The sequence below is a fragment of the Mauremys mutica genome, chromosome 2 (genome assembly GCF_020497125.1).
Source record: "Mauremys mutica isolate MM-2020 ecotype Southern chromosome 2, ASM2049712v1, whole genome shotgun sequence".
NCBI lineage: Eukaryota > Metazoa > Chordata > Testudines > Geoemydidae > Mauremys > Mauremys mutica.
Window position 1 is genome coordinate 236172728 of NC_059073.1, and position 27887 is coordinate 236200614.

General features: G+C 43.7%; 1 pseudogene; it reads right to left on the reverse strand.

Annotated features, from left to right (window-relative positions):
* Positions 1–27887, reverse strand: LOC123363268 (annotated as a pseudogene).

The following is a 27887-nucleotide window of genomic DNA, read 5'->3' on the forward strand; positions in this document are numbered from 1 at the left end:
TTACGGAAAGATCAGTACTGCACTTACTGTTATAATTTTAGCAAATATGATGGAAAAGATAGGGTGAAATGCTCCACTAATAACAGCAGTTAGTGTCCCCAGTGCAATGAAAGGCCACTCAGACTTGTTTACTCTAAAAAGCTTGAGGAAAGAAACTTTGGGAAGGTGTTCCTGGAAAAGAAAAACAGATTAAAATCAGATCTTTTATTTTTGTCAAATACAATTCAATTTTATATTTTTAAGAGAGCTGAGCTGCATTATAGTGCTGTCAGGGTTCCCTCCCCACTCTGAACTCGGGGGTACAGATGTGGGGACTCGCATGAAAGACCCCCTAAGCTTATTTCTACTAGCTTAGGTTAAAAACTTCCCCAAGGCACAAATCCTTCCTTGTCCTTGGATGGGTACTGTCGCCACCACCAAGGGAGTTAGACGAAGATTTAGGAAAAGGACCACTTGGAGTTCCTGTTTCCACAAAATATCCCCCCAAGTCCCTTCACCCACCTTCCTGGGCAGGCTTGAGAATAATATACCAACCAAATAGGTAACCAAGGTGAGCACAGACCAGACCCTTGGGTTTTTAGGACACTAAAAACCCAATCAGATTCTTAAAAAAACAGAATTTTATTATAAAGAAAAAAGTAAAAGAAGCACCTCTGTAAAATCAGGATGGAAAGTAATTTTACAGGGTAATAAGATTCGAAAGACAGAGGATTCCCCTCTAGGCCAAATTTTAAAGTTACAAAAACACTGGGAATAAACCTCCCTCTCAGCATAGGGACAATTCACAAGATAAAACAAAAGATAAACTAATGCATTTCCTTCCTATTACTTACAACTTGTAATCTTAGATGCTTAGTTCAGGTATGGCTTTGGGAGATGTATTTTCCCTGCCCTGATTCCTCGCTGACCTGGAGAGAACCCACAGAGAGACAAAACAAAAACCTTCCCCCACAGATTTGAAAGCATCTTCTTCCCTCATTGGTTCCCTTTGTTCAGGTGCCAACCAAGTTATTTGAGCTTCTTAATCCTTTACAGGTAAAGAAGGGATTTTATGCTACCGTTAGCTGTAAATTCATGACAGGTGCCTACAAGAAGAGTTCAGTTTAAGAACCCTGGACTAATAGAGAACAAGGCAGGTAAATGGAACGACTACAAGTGGCAGGACAGGCGAAAATCCATTCTAAAAACACTCTGGAATACTCTTAACAGCAAACTTTACATGGTACTTTGTACTTACAATCAGTAGCACCTTTCACTCAAGAATCTCAAGAAGCTCTACAAAGGAGGTTATGTATTACCCATATTTTATAGATGAGGAAATGACACATTCAGAAGTGAAGTGATTTGCTGAAAGTTGTACATTGAATCAGTGATACAATTTTAGGAAGAGGACACAGTCCTCTTGACTCTCACTGAAATAATTTTTGATATACACCACCTTTCAGAAATGTTCTGATCTCTCTGGAAGAATTGTGCAGGTTTACCACTGAACTGCTGAATCTTTTTAGGATGAAAACAAAGACCCACAAACCAAACAACCAAAACCAAACCAAAACAAAAAAATCTCGACTACGCTACAGTAAACCATTACCTCTTCGGGTGCAGCTTCTTCTTCAGCCTCTTTTTGTGGAACATGTTTTAAGCTTGCTCTTTTGGAAATCAACCCACTGATGGGGAACACTTCTTCGTGATCTTTTAAGGTAATAGTTTCTGTTGATTCTTCATGGTCTTCTGTTTTAATAGACTTTAACACAACATAAATTCAGTCACAAATACATCCAAAAGGTCAGTGCAGTTGCATTAGGTAGACTTAGGGTGACCAGATGTCCTGATTTTATAGGGACTGTTCCAATTTTGGGGGCTTTTTCTTATATAGGCACCTATTACCCCCCACCCCTGTCCCGATTTTTTACACTTGCTATCTGGTCACCCTAGGTAGACTCCACTTCCATTTGCAGTTTCATGTAGGTTCTTTGAGACCCTGACTGCTATTTTGGATTTAGTCCTCTGATTGAATTTGCTACTCACACCCTTATTTGGCAGAAACATAAGAACATTTCTCCTAGTTATTGGATTCTCACTCCTCACGTCCTGAACTCCAGCTACAGGCATCTTCTGTGTTCTCTACATATTTACACAAAAAGCTAACATTTTGTGCCACGCATTAAGGAAGCCATGCTCACTTTCTTCCAAAGAGCCTAATTCTGTGCAGTTATTCCTGTGAGCTTCCATTGACTTCCATGAGAAATGAGGCTGCTCTGCCTCTTTCAGAAGTGGGCCCAAAAGGTTGTAAGCAAACAATACATTTAAAAATACTTTGAAATATTGTTTTAATTCTGTTTTTCAAATGGTTTGCAAAACTCTTGAGAATACATGTGTGTTCTCCCATTTTAGGCCAAAATCCTGGCCCCACTGTTCTGTTGCAAGTGAATAATATAACCCCCTTTTCTCCATCAGCTCTGAATGTGTTCCTACTTCAGCCACAGCACCATCCGCTATGGCCACTATTACATTTGCAGTCCGAATGGTGGAAAGCCGATGAGCTATTACAAGAGTGGTTCGACCTTTGCTGGCCTGTAAACAAACAACCAAATTGTCATGTGTGTCCCCTGTGGCTTGGAGATTTAGTGCAATTTACTCTAATTGGTCATATTGAGACTGTAGTTCCTCCAATCGATTTCATTTGCTAAACATCCTGACAATCCGTGAGTTTTTCCACAGCTGGCAACTAAAACCTTTCATATCCTGGTCCTGTCTCTGCTGAGCTACAGGAGACCTGCTTGCCGGCATCCACACTCAGCAAACTCAGAAAGCTTCTTTTGCTTCGCCTGATTTTCTTGACTCTCTCTCTTTTTAATTATTCTATTCAAAATTAGAAAAGCTAAACTCTGAGCTGCTTTAGGTTATGCCACATGGAACAGTCTCATAGGGACTGATTCCTTGCAGAGGCTCAGATGGAGCAACATGTGCTCTGGCCCTGCCCCAAAATGCCGCTGTATAGGGGTCCAGGTAGCATGAAGTTGGCTATGCTAGCCTCACACCTCCCAGGAGTTTTCCTGAACTGTGGGAGCTCTCAACTGTCTTCTTGAGGCTTCTGTAAGTGCAAGAGGCTTCAGAGTGGCATAAAGACACCCAGGATACATCTACTCTGCAATATCTCACCTGAGGCTGGCCCAGGTCAGCTGACTCAGACTCATGGGGCTCAGTCTGTGGGTCTTTAAAATTGCAGGGTAGACATTCAGGTTGGAACCCAGGCTCTGGGACCCTATGATGGGGGAGGGTCCCAGAGTTCAGGATCCAGCCCAAGCCCAAATGTCTACCCTCAGTTTTACAGCGTGAGCCCCACAAGCAAAAGTCTGCAGACATGGGCCCACTCACAGGTGTTTAATTGGTGTGTAGACATACCCTAAAAGGTACCTGGTTCACATTCATGTAGTCCCACTTGAAACAGGACTATATAACAAGAGACACTATTAAGGGCCCAAATGCAAGCTATTCCACTGGGTAGGAAAGATAGAAAATGTGGCAAAAGACCACCTTGGCTTAACCATGAGATCTTGCATGATCTAAAAAATAAAAAGGAGTCATATAAAAAATGGAAACTAGGACAAATTACAAAGGATGAATATAGGCAAACAACACAAGAATGCAGGGGCAAGATTAGAAAGGCACAAAATGAGCTCAAACTAGCTACAGGAACAAAGGGAAACAAGAAGACTTTTTATCAATACATTAGAACAGGGGTCGGCAACCTTTCAGAAGTGATGTGCCGAATCTTCATTTATTCACTATGATTTAGGTTTTGCGTGCCAGTAATAGATTTGAACGTTTTTAGAAGGTCTTTATGTCTATAATATATAACTAAACTATTGTTGTATGTAAAGTAAATAAGGTTTTTAAAATGTTTAAGAAGCTTCATTTAAAATTAAATTAAAATGCAGAGGCCCCCGGACCTGAGTGCCACTGAAAATCAGCTTGCGTGCCGCCTTCGGCACACTTGCCATAGATTGCCTACCCCTGCATTAGAAGCAAAAGGAAGACCAAGGACAGGGTAGGCCCACTGCTCAGTGAGGAGGGAGAAACAGTAACAGGAAACTTGGAAATGGCAGAGATGCTTAATGACTTCTTTGTTTCGGTCTTCACCAAGAAGTCTGAAGGAATGCCTAACATAGTGAATGCTAAGGGGAAGGGGATAGGTTTAGAAGGTAAAATAAAAACAGAACAAGTTAAAAATCTCTTAGAAAAGTTGGATGCTTGCAAGTCAACAGGGCCTGATGAAATACATCCTAGAATACTCAAGGAGCTAACAGAGGAGGTATCTGAGCCTCTAGTTATTATCTTTGGAAAATCATGGGAGACGGGAGAGATTCCAGAAGACTGGAAAAGGGCAAATATAGTGCCCATCTACAAAAAGGGAAATAAAAACAACCCAGGAAACTACAGACCAGTTAGTTTAACTTCTGTGCCAGGGAAGATAATGGAGCAAGTAATTAAGGAAATCATCTGCAAACATTTGGAAGGTGGTAAGGTGATAGGGAATAGCCAGCATGGATTTGTAAAGAACAAATCATGTCAAACCAATCTGATAGCTTTCTTTGATTGGATAACAAGTCTTGTGGATGTCCGAAATAGATTGCGGTTCGATCAGCTTTATATTGGGAGAGGAAAATCAGGCAGGACCAGAATAAGGTGCAAAGCCAAGTGGCTGCGTTTATTTGGGGGAAAGTTACAACTTGGGCCAAGGGAGAGAGGAAATTTTTAGCTGGGATGTTGTTAGGCAATATAAACAACCCAAAAATCATTAACAGTACAATTGTATACTGCTCACTGCACCACACTGGATAGGCAGACACACCAATCACACAAGATGGGAATCGGGTTCGTCAGGGCGGTGCCCGGTGCAACACAGGAAAGAGACCCACAGGCCACTGCCTCAACCACCCTTGCTTTCACACTAAGGGTAAACCCAGAGTGTGGTGCGGCTGCAGTTGGGCAGATTCCACTCACACAGACCGCGGGGACAGGAACCCCTTGGTCAGCTAATCCCCAGGTGGAGACAGCTCCCAGACACAAACACTCCGGACAAAGACAGAGCAGTGACTCACACACTTAAAACAGTTTACAATAAACAATTTATTAAAACCTTAAAACAACTATACACCTAGGCAATTGTGCAATTATGAGCTCAATACTTTAATCCTTAACACTGTGTACACACTTGGTACTGGGTTAGGGAGGGGAAAAATAGGAGGCTACATAAGCAAACTGCCAGAAATTAGAAAACAAATACCGCACTCCAGGCGCAGCTGACCAGCAGAGCAGACACCAGAAGCATGATGAGGTGCCAGGAACAGGTCCAAGGCGACAATGAAGATGACACGACACGAGCAGGGAGGAGACCCTGGCCGAAAGGTTGATCAGGTCCTTCAGCTGACACGCGGATACTCCACCCAGATTTTGGGGGGAAACCTAGTTTTATAGAAAGGGTCTCACTCACTCGTGTCAACATCTGATTGGTCCCTGGTTCCCCCTCCCTCCAGGCTTCGAGCTGTTGCCCCCCACGCCGGCAGGATTTGCACACGGCACACTGGGGTATCTGGGCAGAATTAGGTCTCTGTATACAGTACTCTGGAGTTGCTGGGCAGAACTAGCCTGACCTCCAGATGACCGGGCCCAAAAAGAGCGGGAAAATGCATACTACGGAGTTGCTGGGCAGAATCAGGTCTTTGCACACTGCACTAGCCTGACCTTTAGACGGCCCAACAGAAAAAAAAAAGCAGGAAAGTACACACAGGACTTTAGTGTTGCTGGGCAGGATTAGGTCTCTGCCCTTTCCTATGCAACAAGAACCTGGTCCAAGATGGAGGCTGCCTTGTCCTTTTAACAGGACAAGATGGCCGTGGACCGACAATTGGCCATACAGAGCCATAACTGCGTATCAGGTTGCGACAGTGGATAAGGGAGAAGCAGTGGTTGTGATATACCTAGACATTAGTAAGGCATTTGATATGGTCTCGCATGATATTCTTATCAATAAACTAGGCAAATACAACTTAGATGGGGCTACTATAAGATGGGTGCATAACTGGCTGGATAACCGTACTCAGAAAGTAGTTATTAATGGTTCCCAATCCTGCAGGAAAGGTATAACAAGTGGGGTTCCGCAGGGGTCTGTTTTGGGACCAGCTCTGTTCAATATCTTCATCAATGACTTAGATATTGGCATAGAAATTATGCTTATTAAGTTTGCAGATGATACCAAACTGGGAGGGATTGCAACTGCTTTGGAGGACAGGGTCATAATTCAAAATGATCTGGACAAATTGGAGAAATGGTCTGAGGTAAACAGGATGGAGTTTAATAAAGACAAATGCAAAGTGCTCCACTTAGGAAGGAATCATCAGTTTCACACATACAGAATGGGAAGAGACTGTCTAGGAAGGAGTAGGGCAGAAAGGGATCTAGGGGTTAGAGTGGACCACAAGCTAAATATGAGTCAACAGTGTGATGCTGTTGCAAAAAAAGCAAACGTGATTCTGGGATGCATTAACAGGTGTATTGTGAGCAAGACACAAGAAGTCATTCTTCCACTCTACTCTGCACTGGTTAGTCCTCAACTGGAGTATTGTGTCCAGTTCTGGGCACCGCATTTCAAGAAAGATGTGGAGAAACTGGAGAGGGTCCAGAGAAGAGCAACAAGAATGATTAAAGGTCTAGAGAACATGACCTATGAAGGAAAGCTGAAAGAATTGGGTTTGTTTAGTTTGGAAAAGAGAAGACTGAGAAGGGACACGATAGCAGTTTTCAGGTATCTATAAGGGTGTCATCAGGAGGAGGGAGAAAGCTTGTTCACCTTAGCCTCTAATGATAGAACAAGAAGCAATGGGCTTAAACTGCAGCAAGGGAGGTTTAAGTTGGACATTAGGAAAAAATTCCTAAATGTCAGGGTGGTTAAACACTGGAATAAATTGCCTAGGAAGGTTGTGGAATCTCCATCTCTGGAGATATTTAAGAGTAGGTTAGATAAACATCTATCAGGGATGGTCTAGACAGTATTTGGTCCTCCCATGAGGCAGGGGACTGGACTCGATGACCTCTCGAGGTCCCTTCCAGTCCTAGAGTCTATGAATCTATAAAACATGAACTAGGTATCTTTTAAAGGGCAGTTAGAGCACAACAATTTACCACGTTTCACAAATCACACCCCTTTGGTGCACTTTGCCAGTGCAATGTAGACAAATCGTTCGTCAGTGCTGAGGATCTATTTTTTGGAGTGACATGCAGTGGAATAATAATCAATGCACACTTCTTCGGCAGTGCACATCTCTATGAAAAGCATTAACTAGAAAGTATCAAGATTTACACACCCAAAGGATTAACATTACTGTAGCACTTCTTAATACCCCATTTGGCATTTTTGTTAGCATTGGTCTGATGATCTGAAAGTACAGAAATATCTATTGTACCAATTCAGATGTTTGTGTATTTAAAATTGATTTTCAAGAAACAGACAAGATGTTGATTCTAAAAGTTCTAACAGTGACAAATTATTTGCCAAAGGGCAAATGTTGCCCTCAATGATTTGCACCTATTTACAATCTGGTGGTAGCCAATGGGTTTGCATGTGCATCAGGGCAACTTTTGGGCCCCATAACCACATAACAATACATTCATTATATCTTAGTGATTTAGACCCCAGTCTTGCACTGAGGGCTTACCCGTACAGAGCCTCACTGCAGGACTGGTCCCTGGTCAGAGTTACCATGTGGTTACTGTTGTTCCCAATGGGGCTACAGCATTGTTACAGCTGAAGAATGGGCAGCATTTGGCAGTAATTGAGTAAATCACCCCTGTCATTGCAGTACAATAATAATCTTGTTCATCTATTCCTTGCTTTGAAAGAAAATATATTTGATTGAAGAAGATGGAAGTAGAGGTTGTGTCATTAGCCCAGCATTTACCTTTTCCAGTGCAGCTTGGACTACTGACTCACTTTCTGTATCCAGGGCAGATGTGGCCTCATCTAACAAGAGAATTTTAGGGTTGCGAATCCAAGCTCAAGCTATGGCTATTCTCTGCTTCTGGCCACCACTCATCTGTGCTCCTCTTTCTCCTACAAGGGTATTGAATTTCTGAGAAAATAGCAGCGACACCATCAGTTTTGCAGTATAGACAATTAAACACTAAACAGAGCTTGATCCACAGTCCATTGAAGTCTATGGAAAGACACGCCACCCCCCAACCTTGATTTCAATGGACTTTGGATCAGGCCTACAGTGAGAGAAAGATAATTATGTATTATGGGAGCAGCCTAGTGAAATGAAAGCTAAGGTTATAGATTGTCTGATCCCCAGAGTGCAGGACACAAATCCCATTTGAAATGAAATCTACACAAGTCATTTTCAGTAGCAAAAATCTTCCCACAAGTAGGTGGTCATGGGATTTTTTCAGATGAGGTACTAAGGACCAGAGGGGCAGCCCAAGGCGATAGAGGGAGTTTCTGCTTGATCTGGTACTGGAACACAGATTTCTGATGTGAAAGACCCAAATCTTATCCACTCAGCCACAGCACCCCTCAAAAAATACATGTCAGATCTGCTGCCCTGATTCAGCCAGGTACTGAAGCACCTGCATAACTTGAAGCACTAGGGTGACAAGATAGCAAGTGTAAAAAATCGGGCTTGGGCTGGGAGGGGGGGTAATAGATGCCTATGTAAGAAAAAGCCCCCTATAAAATCAGGACATCTGGTCACCCTATGAAGCATGTAAGTAGTTCTATTGACTGTGAGGATACTCATGTGCCTGAAGTCATGCACATGCTCAAGTGCCTTATTGAACTGGTGCCTTTGTGCCATAAGCACTACACCGATCACCACCTTATATGCCTAAAAATACAAATTTTGAATGACACTGCAAATTCCACTCGTGGCCACACGGTGGCTGTAAAAAACAATGTTTTGTGCTTACATTTATCAGCTGCTGCTGAGTTTTGGTTACCATATTCTGTGATTTTGCAGAGGGGCAGCTGTCCCTCAACTTGGGGCTGAGATTGAAGGAAAGACAACCATAGTTCTTACTTTTAAGATGCATTTATATCAGAGTCATCCATGCTTCCAGCTTTTGGATTCACAGTTATCCCTCCCCTGACCCCAGCCTAGATTTGTTTCCATTTCCTTAGATGTCTGTTTCAGAGAACTTAGAGAAACATTGCAATTGCTGGAAATTCCTTCTGTCACACACACACAAAAAATGGTTTCTTTTATGGTCATATCTCAATATCTCACTTTATTTCAGTTCATTTCCAAGAATGCAGGTTATTTTAAGTACCATACTTACATCAGGAAACTCCATGATAAAATCGTAAGCATTTGCTTCTTTTGCTGCATTCTCAATTTCTTCATCAGTTACATCCTCTCGACCATATCTTATATTGTTTCTAATTGTTGTCCCAAACAGAACAGGTTCCTGACTGACCACACCAATGAATTCTCGGTAACGTCTCAGATTAAGGGACTTTACGTCGTGTCCATCCACTGTGATCTAAAGAAAGAAAAAGACTATGAGAGCCTGAGGTTGTATATTATTATTTTTCTTCTTATTTTGTATTACTGTAGCACCTAGAAACCCTGGTCATGGACCATGACCGCATTGTGCTAGGTGCTGTTCAAACACAGGTCAAAAAGACACTCCTGTTCTTGAATCTTTCTAAACCTACAGATGTTTAGGACAAAATCTTCCCATTCAGTTTGTTAGGGCAGATTTAGGATTCATGAGAAAAGTGAGGATTTATTTTTGTTTCAGTGAAGAAATAGTCCTTGGCCAGATGTTTCCATACACCAAGTGGAGATTTGCCTCTGCCAGCACCACATCTGCAGTAAGGCCAAAGTAAAGGAAAAAGGAAGGGGCCCTCAATCTGAATCCTTCCATCCCTTACATAGTGTTGGCTGGAGATATTTTTCATTTTTGCAGGAGAGGAAAACTTGAACCTGCAGAGGCCATTTCTGCTTATCAATCGTATGGTATTATGGTTTCTTGACACACACCCTAAGGCCTGCATGAAGCATGGTGCAAGGAGGATAGATGGGGAAAAGAACAACCATCCTGTATCTTAAATGGGAGATCAATCCAATGCAGGTAATCCATAAGGTGAAGGAGGTAACACAAGGTTTGGCACTTTACACTTTAGCTGTGCTCAGAAATGCCCAAGAAAATTCTTTGTCTGGATAGCAAATAGGAGAGGACAGATATAAGCGTCAGGCAATCGTTGAGACCAACACCAGTCTTCTACATGCACTCTCACAGGACTGTGCGACACTGAAGCCGGGGTGGAGTGTGCTTGGCTGTATTTTGTTACAGTGTTGTTTTTTCCCATTTCACACATGAGGGGGATCACCATTACGTAGTGGTCTGGAGGACAGAGTTGCGAGAAGGTCAAGCCCAGAGACTGTCCTGTCAGGACCCTGACCCATCTCTCCAAAACTCGCTTGCCAATTCACAGCACCAGGACAAGAAGTTCAGGTTCTGGAGTGAGCAGCAAGGATGGAGTAACTTAAGTATGGATAATCAGTGGCCTCACCTTCCTATGTGGTCATGTTACCTCAATCAAATTAGATACATATATGGCCCTATCAGAATGGCATATGAACACCCCTAAAGTAGTTAAGCTTAAAAAACAATAGCTTCTCTCTCCTCTCATCACATACTGTATTAAATACCATGAGACCCCAGGTCCCTCGGAGGAGTGTAGATCTGATCAGCTAGATCTACTGGAGCTAGATCTGAATAGCAGATAGCAGGTGATTCAAACTGAGATCTGGGGCCAGACTCATTGGCAAAGATCTGCCAGCAAAGGAGAGATCTGCATTTAGAGGGTGCCTCCTGAATAATATTTAATAGTTAAACATTATATTTATTTCAATTCAAGGCAATATCTACCCTCCACAGGAAACCCTATAAACAACACTGTTAAGCAAGTAGGCTACCCAACATTCAGGACACCAGCCAAGTGTGTGTTTGGGTGTTCTAAATCCAAGCTGAGCATCTGCAACAAATTCCTAATGTAAAGGGTGAGGCTGCTCAGAACAGAAAACACACGACAGTATTTAAAAAGCTCCCAATGATTTATGTAACTTACAAGTGATCCACACTCTGAGGGCTGTAAGGCTCACTTTGTAAGAGTTAGACTTTTGTTAAATCTCCCAGCATCAGATGGGAGGAACAGTGGCTGATTGGCTCAAAATCTCGTGTATTATAGTTGGGTACAATATCCCCAACTTTGTGCTCCACTTGTCTCCTTTTTCCTTGAGGACTTGTATAGCTATAATTCTTTGTATATTACTATTTTAATACCCATGTAAACAGTACTATGCTCTAGAATGGCTGTACTCACCACTCCTTCCTGTGAATCATAAAACCTCTGAAGCAGCTGGACCATTGTGCTCTTAACACATCCACTGCTTCCAACCAATGGCACCGTTTGTTCACAGTCAATTTTCAGAGTGAGACCTTTCAAAACCTTATGGTAGTTAAAAATAAAATAAAATGTAGAACAATCTCAAATTAATGAGATTCTGTCACTTAGGGTGACCAGAGGGCAAGTGTGAAAAAACAGTACAGGGGGTGGGGGGAAAATAGGTGCCTATATAAGAAAAAGCCCCCAAAATTGGGACTGCCTATAAAATTGGGACATCTGGTCACTCTACTGTCACTAAATCCTGCCAGGTTTATCCCTGATACATTTTAAAAATGCACTCATTCCCATTGCAAAATCTGGCTCTGATCTTGTCTCATACCTCAACCATTGGAACCTGCCCTTCCTGACACCTCACATACTCTAATTTCTCCAGTGTTCTGCAGCAAAAAGTCATCTACTGACATGATTCTGACCACATTCAGTCCCTCTTGAAGTCCTTCCATTGGCTCCTGCATGCCTCCTGCATCACATTCAAGCCCCTGGGCTCACCTTTAGGACCCTGCATAACTTTGCTCCTTCCAATCTCTCTTCTCTTCTCCTTTTTAGAGGCCACACCTTTCTTGCCTCACTCAGCTCAAACATTCCATTGGCTAACAACCCCTTTTTACATTCTTCTCCAACACTCTTCTCCATGCCTTCTTTGATGTTTCCTCTCTACGCATGGAACTCAAATCAACCTCCTGACTCCAAACTGCTGTGCTTCCATCCTATCCTCTAAAGCACACAACTCTTTTAGCATAATACACAAGTAACATGCCATATTTCAAGTTGAAGTCACTGTGACTACAACACAGCACAGAATAGGTGTTTCTCCTACCTGGACATCTGGTCTTGAAGGATAACTGAATTGTACATTAATAAATTCAAGAGTTCCCTTTATGTGACAGAGTATGTGTCCATCTGAAGAAAAACTATCTATAGACATGCATCCGACGAAGTGGGTATTCATCCACGAAAGCTCATGCTCCAATACGTCTGTTAGTCTATAAGGTGCCACAGGACTCTTTGCTGCTTTTACAGATCCAGACTAACACGGCTACCCCTCCGATACGATCTATAGTGGGTTTCTGGGGAGTGGAAAAAATTAAAATTTAAGCAAATAATTTACAAATGCATAATTGAGGGAGGGAGATATTATAGCCTGAATATTTCATATTTTTTAGTCTACAGTTTAAAACATCTCCCACACCACACCTGCTTTAGCATTGGGTAGTTTGCAATCTAAGAGTAACTGCCACAGTTACTTTGCTTTGGTAACTGCATTCTATTGTTTGCAATTTCCTTTTAAGAGCCTGAACATAATGTTTCCTGCTAAGCCAGTTTGGTCTTTTTCCATTTGACAAACACTATTTTTTTCCTCCTTTATTTTTCAGTGGAAATTACCATGGCTTTTTGCTTTTTACTACTTTATTTTTCTATTGGCATTGTTAGTGCTCTCATATAAGATAATAGCCCAATTATGAGGACAGGGTAGAAGGGTCCATACCTGATCAATGATCTTGAAAACTTTAAAGGCAGCTCCTCTAGCAATAGAGAAAGTTTCACAGTGTGGTGCTGCAGTGCCAAGGCAATAACTACTAAAAGTTACACAGAAGAAAACCTAGAGGAAGAAGAAGATGAAACCCACACTGAAAACAAATCCAAAATTAAAGGCTGGTCCTATAGTCTTGATTTAGGCAACACTCCCATTTCTGACCATTGGAGCTATGCCTCAGAAAAGACCGCAGGATCAGCCCCAGCATCGATGTGTCATTCACAAGACATTCCTAAGTATCGAAATAATTAAGTTTAAACCTTGGAATTCCAGCATAATACCTTATAGTCTGGAACAATAGAAACTGAGAAGGGTTTTTGGCAAAATTCTATGGAATTTCGACATAAAACAGAAAGAAAAAGACTATTTTTGTTTTCTGTTCTATTTGTCTCTATTGTAGTATATTTTAACACCAAATATTGTTAAAAATACAAAAAGGTCATTCAAAAATATTTATTGGCTCATTAAAGTGAATGGCCTTTACCGCTGCTAGATCAAGTTTTACAGAAAACTCAGAAAACCCGCAAACCACACTGCGAAAGTCCAGCATATCTTTAGCTGACTACACCATAAATCCCACTATTACTCTGAGTTTTAAGGCAACCAGTAAATAGAGTTTCAATTTTCCAAACAATTCAAAACTCCACATAGTCAAACTTTCAACTTTATTCAATAGAATATCCTTCAAATGAAGAGAAACACAAGATGTGAGGAGTACATGCAGTCACCCTACCTAACAGCTGATCACAGAATTTGTGAGGAAGAATCTATTAGGCAAATGTCACCTTCTCTTCTGTTTGTGGAAAATCCATGAGCAGATTATGATTTTTTCTAATTTGTTAGTTATTTTAAATGATCTGAATACGTTTTCAATTAACTTCATTTACTGTTATTTAGTTCTGATTGGTCATATAGTCGCATGGTATTGTTTCTGTTCTCTGACTGCAATTATTATAATCCTTGTATCTGGTGTGAATGCTTCTGGAAAGCAAATTTAACATTCATCTTCTATGCACATTTGTGCTGGTAAAACAAACTGCATGAATGTTCATGGAAAACAAACACAGAAGAGACGCAAATATGGCAGAGACAAATTTTTATACAAATTCAAACTAATATCATGAAAGAAATCACTATTTGCCTCACTCTATTAGATAAGCATGTTGGCTGAAACAGCTATGACTGTGAAGTGCAAAATCAGGTGGATTTAAGTCATCTTTATTTGACCTCAGAGTGAAAACTTCACTGAGAAGAATGGGGGAAAATTTTACATCTGCTTTATTGTTACATTAAAAAAAGACAACAACAAACCAGTTATGAGGTGAAGATTCTCTTCTGCCTATCTAAATTCTTATATTAGTGCCCATTACCCTGGTATCCAAACACAACTTCACAATCAAAAGGGCAAGGAACTTAATTTTAACTTATATTTTACAGAACACAACCAGCTCTGCAGGAAGTTACAGAAAGAACCCAGCTCCTGAGCAGTTGCGGATTCTCCACACATACGATATCTCTTGTCCCTGCATTTAGCCAACATATCATATACTCAACATCACCTTCACAATGAAGTTAGTTTGTAGAAAGACACTGATGTGAAAATATGACACTTACAGCCAGGACAGTCCCAATTAAATAGCCAATATTCTCATCAAGAATTAAGGTAGTTCCATACCAAAACCCAAGGCCGTAGCATCCATTTATAATTAGGTACAAAAAATCAAGAGACAGCTTAGAAGCAATAGCCTTTTTTATACCAAGGTTTTTTGCTTCTCCTAGTTTATTTGTATATCTGTTAAAAAGACAAACATATGTTAGTCATTGTGGCTGCAGACAAAGTTATACATTAAAAAAGACATTAACTATTGAGAGAGTCAGACCTATTGATTTCCTTCTCTTGTTCTCCAAAGGCTACAACAGTTCGCACTGATGACAGGACGACTTCTGCTATTGCACCTGCTTTGGCATAGGCTGTTAACTCCTTACTGGTTAATGTGATGATCATCTACAGTCAATGGGAGCAGAATGAAGTGAACTTCTCAAACAAATTGAGAGTAGCTCTATACCTCATATTTATTATGTTATTTCTCCAAGCAAAGAACTGCCAGATTCACAATGATCTTTAGAAGTGCTGCCTGGGTCATTATTCTGTGTCTGATGAAGTATCCAATCTTGCAAATACTACCGTGCTGATGTAAGTATGCACTATCCCAGTAATGTTTACAGAATTGGACCCATAAGAAACATTTAAAATTCTGTTCCATATGTACAGAACTTGTTATGGAATATAACTTAGAAGCATAAATAGCTGTGATCTTATAACTCTGTCCCGGCAGTCTACTAGACCTACCTAAACAGGATGAGTGCAGAGATGTTCATTAATCAGGATTCCCAACACCACACCTAGAGACCTTGCTCTGGGCTAAGTGAGGCCAGGAGAAAAATGCTAGGCCCAGAAGGGGAGGGCTATTGAATCTTCTCATCTTTATTTGTAACAGGTAGTGGTCCTCCTAAACACATGCCTTTATGATTTTAACATTGTTTTTGAGATCTTAAAATGTATAAATAATCTGTTACTGAGACTGTGAAGTCTTTGGGACAGGGACTATCTTTTTGTTACGTGTGTGTGTGTGCGTGTGTGTGTGCGCGCGCGCGCGTGTGTCTGCAACACCTAGTAGTATAGTGTTGTGATACTGCTTGTGGCCTCCAGGTGCTACTGCAAATCTACTACCATCGCTAACAATATAAGAAATTTGAGACTAAGAAATATACCGAATTCCCTTACATATATCTTTTTCAGGCTCAATATTTTTTGTAATTTTTTTTTTTTTACTCCAGCTTCAAACTTACTACTGGAGCTGCTCAGAAATTTTTCAACAGAAAACAGATTCATTGAAGCAGAACCTTTCACAGAAACGTATTAGCTTCAACCAAGCTTTTGTCCAGAAGGTTTCTCAGGTCCAGAATGGGATTTCTGGGGATAATAAGAGAGTACCCGGAATAGCCAGTTATTAGGCAGTCAGCTGAGATGTGGGAAACCTATGTTCAAATCCTTGCTCCAAATCAGAGCAGGGGCTTGAACCTATAGTTCCTACATCACAGAGGAGTACCCTAACCATCTGGCTACTGGCTGTTCTGTCTCTCATGCTCTACTTTGCAAAAAAAAAAAAAGGAAAGGTCTCAGTTTTGTCCCGATGCAGAACAAAAATTAATGTTGAGGGTGATAGAAGCCACTGAGGGAAGTAAATGCCCCCTCCCCCTGCTTTCATGCTCCCCATCCCAGCTCTGCCCTTTTTCATTGTTCTCTACCTGCACAAATGAAGTGGGGAGAGAGGTTCCAGGCCCATGGTTATAACATTAAGTTACCGAGCACCATCAACCTAAATAAAGTAGAACAGAAGCCTTTATTTCCATAGGCAACACAGCTAGTGATATCTTGAAGAATATTAACGGGTCACCACCATCTGTAGAGCACATCAAGTGGGATCGGAATTTATTATAATTTGTAACTCTTCCATGTAAGCATTTCTTCATGAAGACGCTGCCCATTTTCATAAGGTGGATTCCATCCCTGTGCAGAGGCCTGAACACCGCTTAAATCCTCTCAAGGACTATTAATCCTTGTGTGAGATTTGTAGTGAGGGATGAATTTCACTTATAAAATGAATGGCCATGATGAGTGAAGTTTAAACAAATGAAAGAAGCCAAAGAAATCTACTACGTTTACATGAAGACTTACTGCTTCCCAAACTTTTCTCTCAGGTAAGGATGATAATTACTTAGCCATGAAAACACCCACATAGCCAAGCTCTGCTACAGGAATAAAAATAAACAAATAAAAAAACAGACAAATTGGACTTACTTTTAGCCCTTCTTTTCACAGGAAAGCTAAGGCGATCACAAGGAAATAAATGGGTGAGGGGAGAGGAACATGAACAAAAGCAAAATAAATAAAATATATGAACTGTTTCCTTACATAATCTCTCCTGGGATATACAACCACTCACAAAACCGTCGTGCATTTCACCAAAAACCAGTGACATCAGAGGAAGGCAAACTCTATTCAGTACTGGTGCTATTGTTCCAAATACCATAAGAGTTATATCCAGCCCGTCTGCATATCGAAACTGATGGGAATGAGTAAAAGAAGTAAATATCAGATTATTTTAGTCAGTGGATACCAGTATGGCTTCTTGGTTGTTTGAATGTTAACAAAATAAACGATTTACAATAAAATGTTAGGAAGTTAATGCTTTGATTCATTTAACATTAGAATAGTATTTTGGATTATATATCACATCATCATCAGTGGAAATATAAAAGAGGTATAGAAAAGTTCAAGTGGCATCTCTCCTACATTACCCTGTGTGGTGAAATGCCTACAGATGGCATTGGGAGTGCTTCATATGGATGGAGAGCAGCATTTGTAATTAGTTGTTACAGAGTTAACTACAATTCTAAAGCAGCCGAGGGACAAAAATGAATGCAACAAACCTGGGATAATATGATTTTGGAAGACATGAAAACTCACATTTCACTGCATGTGTACTAGACCAACATGTAGTTACTATCATTACAAGTGTATTCTTGCTTACAATTGTGATTGGACCAACGATTTCAGATGGTTTGCTTTTTTCTTCTTTTTCTTTGTGTCTCCTGAAAGATTGGCACAAATATGTACATCATTTTACTTCCTAGCTATCTTGTGTACTTACATAGCCCCCATTGCCATAGGAGCTGAGTGCATCACAGTATTTTAAGAGTACCTACACTCACAACACCCTTGTGTGGTAAGGAAGTACTATAATCCCCATTTTGTAGATGGGGGATGAAAGACAGGGAGATTAATGACAAAACTGTCAGGATTCCACCATTGACTTCAACACGTTCAGGAGTTCACATTAGGTGACTTGCCCAAGGTCATACAGGAAGCCTAGAGCAATGCAGGAATCTGAACCCATGTCTCCTGAGTCACCAAGTGGTGCTGTAACCACTAGACCATTTGTGTTGGCTCTAATACCGTTTGAACTCGGGCTGTTCTAGCAGATGTGGTAATACTATTAAACCACTGAACCTTAATGGGATCTTAAAGTAAAATATAAAAAACAAAAATTGCAAAAGAAAAAAAGGATGTAGTAAGGAGGCAACATAAATTAAAGTCATGATCCTGCAAGTGCTCCATGTGGCTGGATCCCTACATCCATATGGAGGTGGTGTCCGTATCAGGACCTTGATGATCCTAAAAGCTCTTATCCACATCAGTAGTTTCTATTTGTGTGATGTTTGCAGTGTTGGTGTAGCTGTGTTGGTCCCAGGATATGAGAGGCACACCATAGATAGAGTAATATCTTTTAGTGGACCAACTTCTGTTGGTGGATAGCTCAGTCTTGTCCTTTCCACCAATAGAAGTTGGTCCACTAAAAGAGGATCTCTCACCTACCTTGTCTCTCTTTATTCATGTTGAGTAATTCTATTGATTCCAGAGGGAATATTTATGTGACTAGAGGGGGAAGAGGTGGGGGGGGGGGAAGACCCACCTGTAGATCTCCTCACCTAAATTAATTCCAACCCCAACAATTATGTATTATCTTTGGGAGACACACAGTTTTGTGTTTTGGGGAAGAAGAGATGCAAATCTACGTAAAGAAGGAAATTATACAACTAGGATAGTAAAAATATTACTATTGTTTTGTTTCTTTCTTTCTTTTTTTTTTGCACAGGTAACATAAGATGTTCATTTCTTCGCCAAAGCTGGGTTAGTAATAGGAAATAAAAATGTAACTTGATTTGCTGGGAATCATATTAAAAGGCAAGAAATTAAGGCCCAAACTTTAGTAGCTGTTTCTTTTAAAGCAACAGTCCTCCCAGTCTCTCTGGTGGGAGGGAAAGAGAGGGGGCAGAGATACCAGCCAGTCTCTCTCACCCAGGGCTAGTCCTTGGAGATGGGGAAGAAACAGCTATTGAAGCTGTCAGTGACCAGCATGAGCTGGAGCAGGGATGGGGGATCCCTCCTGGGACACTGGCCTCTGTGACCCCTGGACCCAGCTCCCTGCTTTCCAAAACCCCAAGATGCCATCTCCTCACTCTGCTTCCTCCACCCCTTCCACTTCTAGGCCCACTCCGGAAGGAGAGATGGTGTTTGGGGAAGATACACATGTGCTGCATGACAATGCAAAGTGTGTGTGTGGGGGAAACCCCATACACACACACACACACACCTCTCGGAATGCAATGCATGTATAAAGTGGGATCCTGGCGATGAGGAAAGTGGGAATGCAGCATATGTGCAGAGCTGTGCAGCTCTTGATTAGCTAGTCCCATAGGTCAGTGTGCAGCAACATGGCATGTATAGACTTTATCTGTACATGTATTATACAGAGTATTATAGACTTTTAGCCCCTGCATTTTTTGTAGTGACCCTGCCACTTGGCCCCCTCCTTAGGAAGAGGCTGGCTGGGCCCCAGCTGGCAGTGAGAAGGGCATGTCAGGGGTGGGGCTGCAGTCTACAGTGCTATGGGCCATAGGGCAGCCTGGGGAGATTTTTGTAATTTAGACAGACCCTCAGGGCTGAGTTACTCCTGGGGCCTCTCCACCTCACACAGCAGCCTAGACTTGAAAGGGTACAAAAGGTGACCGAATTCTGTGCTGCCTCTCTTAAATTGTTATCTCAGTAACCTTTTAATTTCATAGTTTTTTATTTTTTTAACTGCATAGAGGAAAGATGTAAGATACAGTCAAAAGAACCACAGTTTATGGCCCAGCTTCAATCCAGTGGCTGGCATAGACAGCGACCCTGCCAATCTTTGTTAGAAATGATGTAGCGTTCATCCAAAAACTGCAACCCCGAGGAGGCTACCGGGTACCATCACAACCCACAAGTTGGTGGTATTAGTTGGGGATGGCGCATAGTCATGGGTTGCCAGGATGCGCTGATTCAACCTCAACGGGGCTCTTATGCCATTTAAAGCTGACTACCCTCAACAAACCCTACAGAAGCATAGGTGATGGCAACACCTTCCTTCAGGGTGAACACCCCCTTCGGGACTAGGGAGCTACAGGGGGACAGGGAGCTGTAATTTATATCTCTGAGCCATCTTGTGACACTTGCCCTTTTAAGATGTGCTGCCAGACTGGAGTGCATGCCAAAAGCAGAGCAGCATATTGAATATCTTTTTATACATTATTAAGAAATCAATAAAAAGCCTGCACAGTTCCTCTGAGGCCTGGTCTACACTAGGACTTTAATTCAAATTTAGCAGCGTTAATTCGAACTAACCGCTCAACCGTCCACACCAGGAAGCCATTTAATTCGAACTAGAGGGCTCTTTAGTTCGAATTTGGTACTCCACCCCGACAGGTGGAGTAACGCTAAATTCGACATGACTAGCTCGAATTAGGCTAGGTGTGGATGCAAATCGAACTTAGTAGCTCCGGGAGCTATCCCACAGTCCACCACTCTGTTGACGCTCTGGACAGCAGTCGGAGCTTGGATTCTCTGACCAGCCACACAGGAAACGACCCGGGAAAATTTGAATTCATTTTCCTGTCTGGGCACTTTGAATCTGACGTCCTGGCTGGACATCGGGGCGAGCTCCGCAGCACCTGCAATGACGCAGAGCTCTCCAGCAGAGGAGTCCGGCCAATCCAAGAATAGAAAGAGGTCCCCAGCATGGACAGACCGGGAAGTCCTGGATCTGATCGGTGTGTGGGGCGAGGAGTCTGTGCTGTCGGAGCTGCGCTCCAGCAAGCGGAATGCAAAGACCTTCGAGAAGGTCTCCAAAGCAATGATAGAGAAAGGATACAGCCGGGATGCAATGCAGTGCCGCGTGAAAATCAAGGACCTGAGACAAGGCTACCAAAAAGTCAGCACGGCAAATGGACGCTCCGGAGCCCTGCCCCAGACATGCCACTTCTACGAGGCACTGCATGCCATTCTAGGTGGGTCTGCCACCACTGCCCCACCAGTGACCGTGGACTCAGTGGATGGCATAGTGAACCTGGACAGTTCCTCCTCGATGTTCGCCGATGTGGAAGATGAGGAAGGGTCTGTGGAGGACGGCGCAGGTGACAGCCAACACAATACCGCTTTCCCTGACAGCCAGGATCTCTTCATCACCCTCACAGAGATCCCCTACCAACCCTCCCTGGCCATTAACCCGGACTCTGAATCAGGGGAAGGATCAGGCGGTAAGTGCTATAAACATGTAAACATTTATTTTTTATAAAACAGGTATAAAAAAATAGAAATACTATATATAAAATTTTCAATGAAAAACTATATGAAAAGTAGGTCCACACATATAGGGATTGAACAATAATCCTCCAGGGACAATTCAAGAAAGGTCTCATTTAGGTCCTCGAAAAGCCTCCGCAGGAGGTTCCTGGGGAGAGGTGCCTTGTTGGTTGCTCCGTGGAAGCACACTCTTCCGCGCCAGGACATCCTTATGTAGATGGGAATCATCGCCTCCACAAGCATGGCCGCATATGGTCCTGGTCTCTGCAGGGCTTCCCTTAGCATCCACTCTTTGTGACTCCGAGGGACCCGCATCAGGGTGATCTCGTTCATGAAATGCTGCATCTAATTAGGGCAATTAGTGTATTATTACTGTTGTGAATGGTTTACTTTTACTTTGCATAACAATGACCCTCGCTTAACAGCCACGTGTTGTAGGCCACATAGGAAAAGCATACATTGATCTTTCCCGTGCACTGGCGGGAGTGGCTGGAAAAGGGTCAGAGTATATGATTTCCAGATTGCCTTTAGCGGGAGGGCACAGCTATCCATTAACTGATAAGCAGAATGTACTGTAAGGCTTACCAGGACTGTCTGCTAGACGGATTCAGCTGTCTCTCCCCACTTGTCCGCTCTCCTGTGCAATGCCGCAGCCAATGAGAGCGTATTCCGAAATCTCGAACTTGTCCTGAGATCTCGTGAGACTTGTTGCCCTGTATGGTCTTGTTCAGAGAAACTGACTAGACTGTGTTCACTGTTCGCAAACATGTATCTGTTCAAGGAAATCAGTTACTTTTCCCATCACACAGCTTCGGCTCTTTCCCGGACTGCCCCGGCATCCCCCTCGCAGAGGCTGGCGCAGATTAGGCGGCGAAAGAAAAAGACTAGGGACGAGATGTTCGCGGAACTGATGGCTTGCTCCAGAGCCGAGGCGGCAGAGCAGAGACAGTGGAGGGAGACCCTATGTCAACAGCATCGCACACACATCGAATGGGAGGACAGGTGGCGGCAGGAAGACCAGCAGGCGACTCAAACGCTGCTTGGGCTAATGAGGGAGCAAACGGACACGCTCCGGCGCCTTGTTGATGTTATGCAGGACCACAGGCAGGAGGACAGAGCCCCCCTGCAGTGTATCTGCAACCGCCCTCCCCCGCCAAAAAGTCCTGCCCCCCCCTCACCCAAAAGTACAAGACGGCGGGGCGGTAGGGGCCGTGAGAACTGTCACTGCACCACTGCATAGCGGTAATGTACCACACACCTCTCACGCTATAAATTTGTAGAAGTGCTTCCCTTACAGGCTCACCCAGTCCCAAATCCAAGTTTCATCCCCCCAGTGTGTATTAGATTATTAAAAGCTGTTTGCTGTTATTCACTGTTTCGGTCACGTCTTTCGTGTCAGAGGATTTTTTTGTGTATGGGGGGGGGGAGGGGATTTATAATTGCACGGTATAGCCTACATTACCAGGGTACAGACTTGGGGCCATGATCAACTGCAGGGCACACACACACTGCAGTCAGTAGGCACCAGGGTCACTCTGTGTGGTGTATGCTGCCCCGGGTCATTCTGTGATGTGTATGCTTGTCCAGGGTCCTAGCGTCTGCCACCCCCTTAATGTTAAGGCATGCTGCCCTTACCATGCACTTCCACCGTAGCAACGAGCCTCTCCGCTGCCCTGAGCCCCAACAAGAGCCCTCATCCACGGACAGATACTCACCCTTCCCCCACACCCCTCACCCCTTCCTACGCCCAAACCCGCAGCCCACTGCCGTCATCCAAACCCCTATCCAAAGAAGGCACCACTCGCCCCTTCCTGCAAACCCACCCCTTCCTGCAAACCCTCCCCTTCATGCACAACCACTTGCAACCGTCCCCCACCCCAGAGACCTATGTAGGAGCAGGAGGATGTCATTCCTCTATGGAACAAGCGGTCTGTACATCAGTGCACACCGTGCCCAGCACAGTATGCGTCCATGTTTCAACACCTGAACAGAAATGCAAAGTAAAACAAAGATTTATTAATAATGAGTGTTACAATTAATTTGCTTTAAAACGTGCTTTGGAAGTGGGGGAAACTTGGAGAACGGGGTATGTAACCGCAGATCGAAATCGACACATACAGACACAGGCCCAGGGTCAGTTTCTCTTGAAAGCAAGTGGAGAGTCATAGGTTACCCTGCTCTCCGAGGAAACTTGCTTTCAAAGCCTCCCGGATACACAGCGCTTCCCGCTGGGATATTCTCTCGGCACGGGTGTCTGGCTGAGCGTAAACTGCAGCCAGGCGATTTGCCTCAACCTCCCATCCGGACAAAAAGGTCTCGCCCTTGCTCTCACAGAGATTGTGTAGCACACAGCAAGCAGCAATAACTACGGGGATATTCTTTTCGCTGATGTCCGAGCGAGTCAGTAAGCTCCCCCATCTCCCCTTGAGACGTCCGAAAGCACACTCCACCACCATTCTGCACTTGCTCAGCCGGTAGTTGAAGAGTTCCTTCTCTCTGTCCAAGGCGCCTGTATAGGGCTTCATGAGCCAGGGCATTAGCGGGTAGGCTGGGTCCCCGAGGATCACTGTAGGCATCTGCACATCCCCAACCGTTATTTTGTGGTCCGGGAAGAAAGTACCTGCCTGGAGGCGTTTAAACAGACCAGAGTTCCTGAACACACGCGCGTCATGAACCTTGCCCGCCCACCCAACGAAGATGTTGGTAAAACGTCCCCTATGGTCTACCAGTGCTTGCAGCACCATTGAAAAGTAGCCCTTTCGGTTAATGTACTCGCTGGCCTGGTGGGCTGGTGCCAGGATAGGGATGTGAGTCCCATCTATAGCCCCACCGCAGTTTGGGAATCCCATCGCGGCGAAGCCATCTATGATGTCCTGGACGTTTCCGAGAGTCACTACCTTTGAGAGAAGTTGCTCAACGATTGCGTGGGCTACTTCAATCACAGCAACCCCCATGGTAGATTTGCCCACGCCAAAGTGGTTCGCTACTGACCGGTAGCTGTCTGGTGTTGCAAGTTTCCAGAGGGCTATGGCCACTCGCTTCTGCACACTCAGGGCTGCTCGCATCCAGGTGTCCTGGCGGTTCAGGGCAGGGGACAGCAAGTCACGGAGTTCAAGGAAAGTGCCCTTACGCATCCTGAAGTTTCGCAGCCACTGTGATTCATCCCAGACCTGCAGCACTATGCGGTCCCACCAGTCCGTGCATGTTTCCCGGGCCCAGAATCGCCGTTCCACACCATGAACTTGACCCATTGCCACCATGATCTCCACGGCGCGGCGTACCCTGCTTTGTGAGAGGTCTGCGCCACTCTGTGAATTCCTGTCCTCACCGCGCTGCCAGAGCCTCCTCGCACGATTTCTCAGCAGCTGACTGTGGAAGAGGTGGACGATAAGGTGCGAGGAGTTGACAACGGCCATAAGTGCAACGATGATCGCAGCGGGCTCCATGCTCGCAGTGCTGTGACGTCCGCGCTGTAACCGACCAGAGAAGGGCGCGAACAGATTTCCCGCCGGAGCTTTCAGGGAGGGAGGGCGTGATTGACGATTCAATGACAACAGTTAACCAAAAGCACCCTCGACACATTTTTCCCCCAGGAGGCATTGGGAGCTCTACCCAGCATTCCAATGGGCAGCGGGGACTGCGGGAACTGTGGGATAGCTTCCCACAGTGCACCGCTTCCAAAGTCGACGCCAGCCCCGTTACTGTGGACTCAGAAATTCGAATTAGTGTATTTACTGTGGATACACAAATTCGACTTCATAAGGTCGAATCCACAAATTCGACTTAAGTAGATTCAAAATAGTCTTGTAGTGTAGACAAGGCCTGAGATGAGAAATTAGAGAAAATGGCTGTGTAGGTGGAACACTTGGAAAACCGTTCCAACAGCAGCAGTCCCCAGGAGCTCAGGTTAGCTCAAGTTTAATTAAAATAGAAACAAACACTTTTGTAAAGAACAAGAAATTCAATCTATTGCTGGGCACATGACACAAAACATTGAAAATTAAAGATGAAATCCACTCTGAAGCCAGTGGGCCTGAACCCAGTCTCACTTAAACTGATGTAAATCAGGAGTAATTCCATTGAAGTCAATGGAGTTAAACCAGTAGAAAACCTTTGTGAGAAGACAATAAGGCTCATTAGCTGTTTTCTATATGTGCGTTACCCTTCTTGACCTGAAACCTTAGCAAAATTCAGGGTGTTACAAGTTGTTCCAATTAGGAGGGAAAACTGATGGTAGAATCAGATGTTTTCTTTGAATCATGTTTGTTTATTTACAAGGACTGTCCTGTTTTCCCTGAATACTGGAGGAATCAAACAATAGGAGTTAGTTCTTTGCTTAGTATCAGAGAGGTAGCCGTGTTAGTCTGGATCTGTAAAAGCAGCAAAGAGTCCTGTTGCACCTTATAGACTAATATATGTATTGGAGCATGAGCTTTTGTGGGTGAATACCCACTTCGTCGGATGCATGTAGTGGAAATTTCCAGGGGCAGGTATATATATGCAAGCAAGAAGCAGGCTAGAGATAACGAGGTTAGTTCAATCAGGGAGAATGAGGCCCTCTTCTAGCAGTTGAGGTGTGATGACCAAGGGAGGAGAAACTGCTTTTGTACTTAGCAAGCCATTCACAGTCTTTGTTTAATCCTGAGCTGATGGTGTCAAATTTGCAGATGAACTGAAGCTCAGCAGTTTCTCTTTGAAGTCTGGTCCTGAAGTTTTTTTGCTGCAGGATGGCTGCCTTTAGATCTGCTATTGTGTGGCGAGGGAGATTGAAGTGTTCTCCTACAGGTTTTTGTATATTGCCATTCCTAATATCTGATTTATGTCCATTTATCCTTTTCCGTAGGGACTGTCCAGTTTGGCCGATGTACATAGCAGAGGGGCATTGCTGGCATATGATGGCGAATATTACATTGGTGGACATGCAGGTGAATGAACCGGTGATGGTGTGGCTGATCTGGTTAGATCCTGTGATGATGTTGCTGGTGTAGATGTGTGGGCAGAGTTGGCATCAAGGTTTGTTGCATGGATTGGTTCCTAAGTCAGAGTTACGATGGTGCGGTGTGCAGTAACTGGTGAGATTATGCTTCAGGTTGGCAGGTTGTCTGTGGGCGAGGACTGGCCTGCCACCCAAGGCCTGTGAAAGTGATAGATCATTGTCCAGGATGGGTTGTAGATCCCTGATGATGCGTTGGAGGGGTTTTAGCTGGGGAAAGTATGTGATGGCCAGTGGAGTCCTGTTGGTTTCTTTCTTGGGTTTGTCTTGCAGTCGGAGGCTTCTGGGTACATGTCTGGCTCTGTTGATCTGTTTCCTTATTTCCTCATATGGGTATTGTAGTTTTGAGGATGCTTGATGAAGATTTTGTAGGTGTTGGTCTCTGTCTGAGGGGTTGGAGCAGATGCAGTTGTACCTCAGTGTTTGGCTGTAGACAATGGATTGTGTGGTGTGCCCGGGATGGAAGCTGGAGGCATGAAGGTAGGCATAGCGGTTGGTAGGTTTTGGTATAGGGTGGTGTTAATGTGACCATCGCTTATTTGCACCGTGGTGTCTAGGAAGTGGACTTCCCATGTAGATTGGTCCAGGCTGAGGTTGATGGTGGGGTGGAAGTTGCTGAAATGGTGGTGGAATTTTTCCAGAGTCTCCTTCCCATGGGTCCAGATAATGAAGATGTCATCAATGTAGTGTAGGTAGAGAAGGGGCTTGAGTGGATGAGAGCTAAGGAAGCGTTGTTCCAGGTCAGCCATAAAAATGTTGGCATATTGTGGGGCCATGTGGGTGCCCATAGCAGTGCCACTGATCTGGAGATATATATTGTCATCAAATTTGAAATAGTTCTTTGCTTATGACCTCAAGTCTATTTAGCCAGCTTCTCTAGACCCAGAAGACCCAGAAGTCTTGGCTTCTCCCTGGGTCACACTCTGGACACCCTGTGCTTGTCCAAGCTTTCTCTGTCTCTCCCTGTCTCTGTCTCCTCATCTCTGAGTATGTCTACACGTAAAATGCTACAGCAGTACCGCTTCAGCACTGTAGCACTTCAGTGTAGACATCACTACGGTGATGGGAGGAGTTCTCCTGGCACTCGAGTTAATCCACCTCCTTCACGAGAGCCAGTAGCTAGGTCAATGGAAAAATTCTTCTGTTGACCTAGCACTAGGGGTTAGGTTGGTCTTTCAGGAGTGCAGGTTTTCACCCTCCATCCCCTGAGAGACATAGCTATGCTGATGTAAATGTTCAGTGTAGACCAGCCTTCTATCTCCTGCTTCTCTGTCTTTAACACACCCCCTTAGCCAAAGGATGCCCAGCCTAGCATTCTGCCTATATAGCTCAAATTCCTGAGTGGCATTGGGTGAGCATGAGCCCATCTTTTTAGAGCACTATTGTTTCTTACCCTGAATGAAGGGTGGCTGCTGCACTCATCAATGTAAGGGGCTTTAAGCCAGCTATGACACCTGCTTCATTCTGAAAGCTATACTAAGGTTGTTTGAGACAGTTTGTCCCACTGAGCTACTGAAAAAAATAATCAACCCAAACAAGATCCAAAGCCAAACTCAGACAAGAGGTGATACCCAAACACTTACTTGTCATCTACATCCACATTAGTAGAATACTTTGGTGCTTGTCCAGCGATTTCTATGTGGATAATCCACAT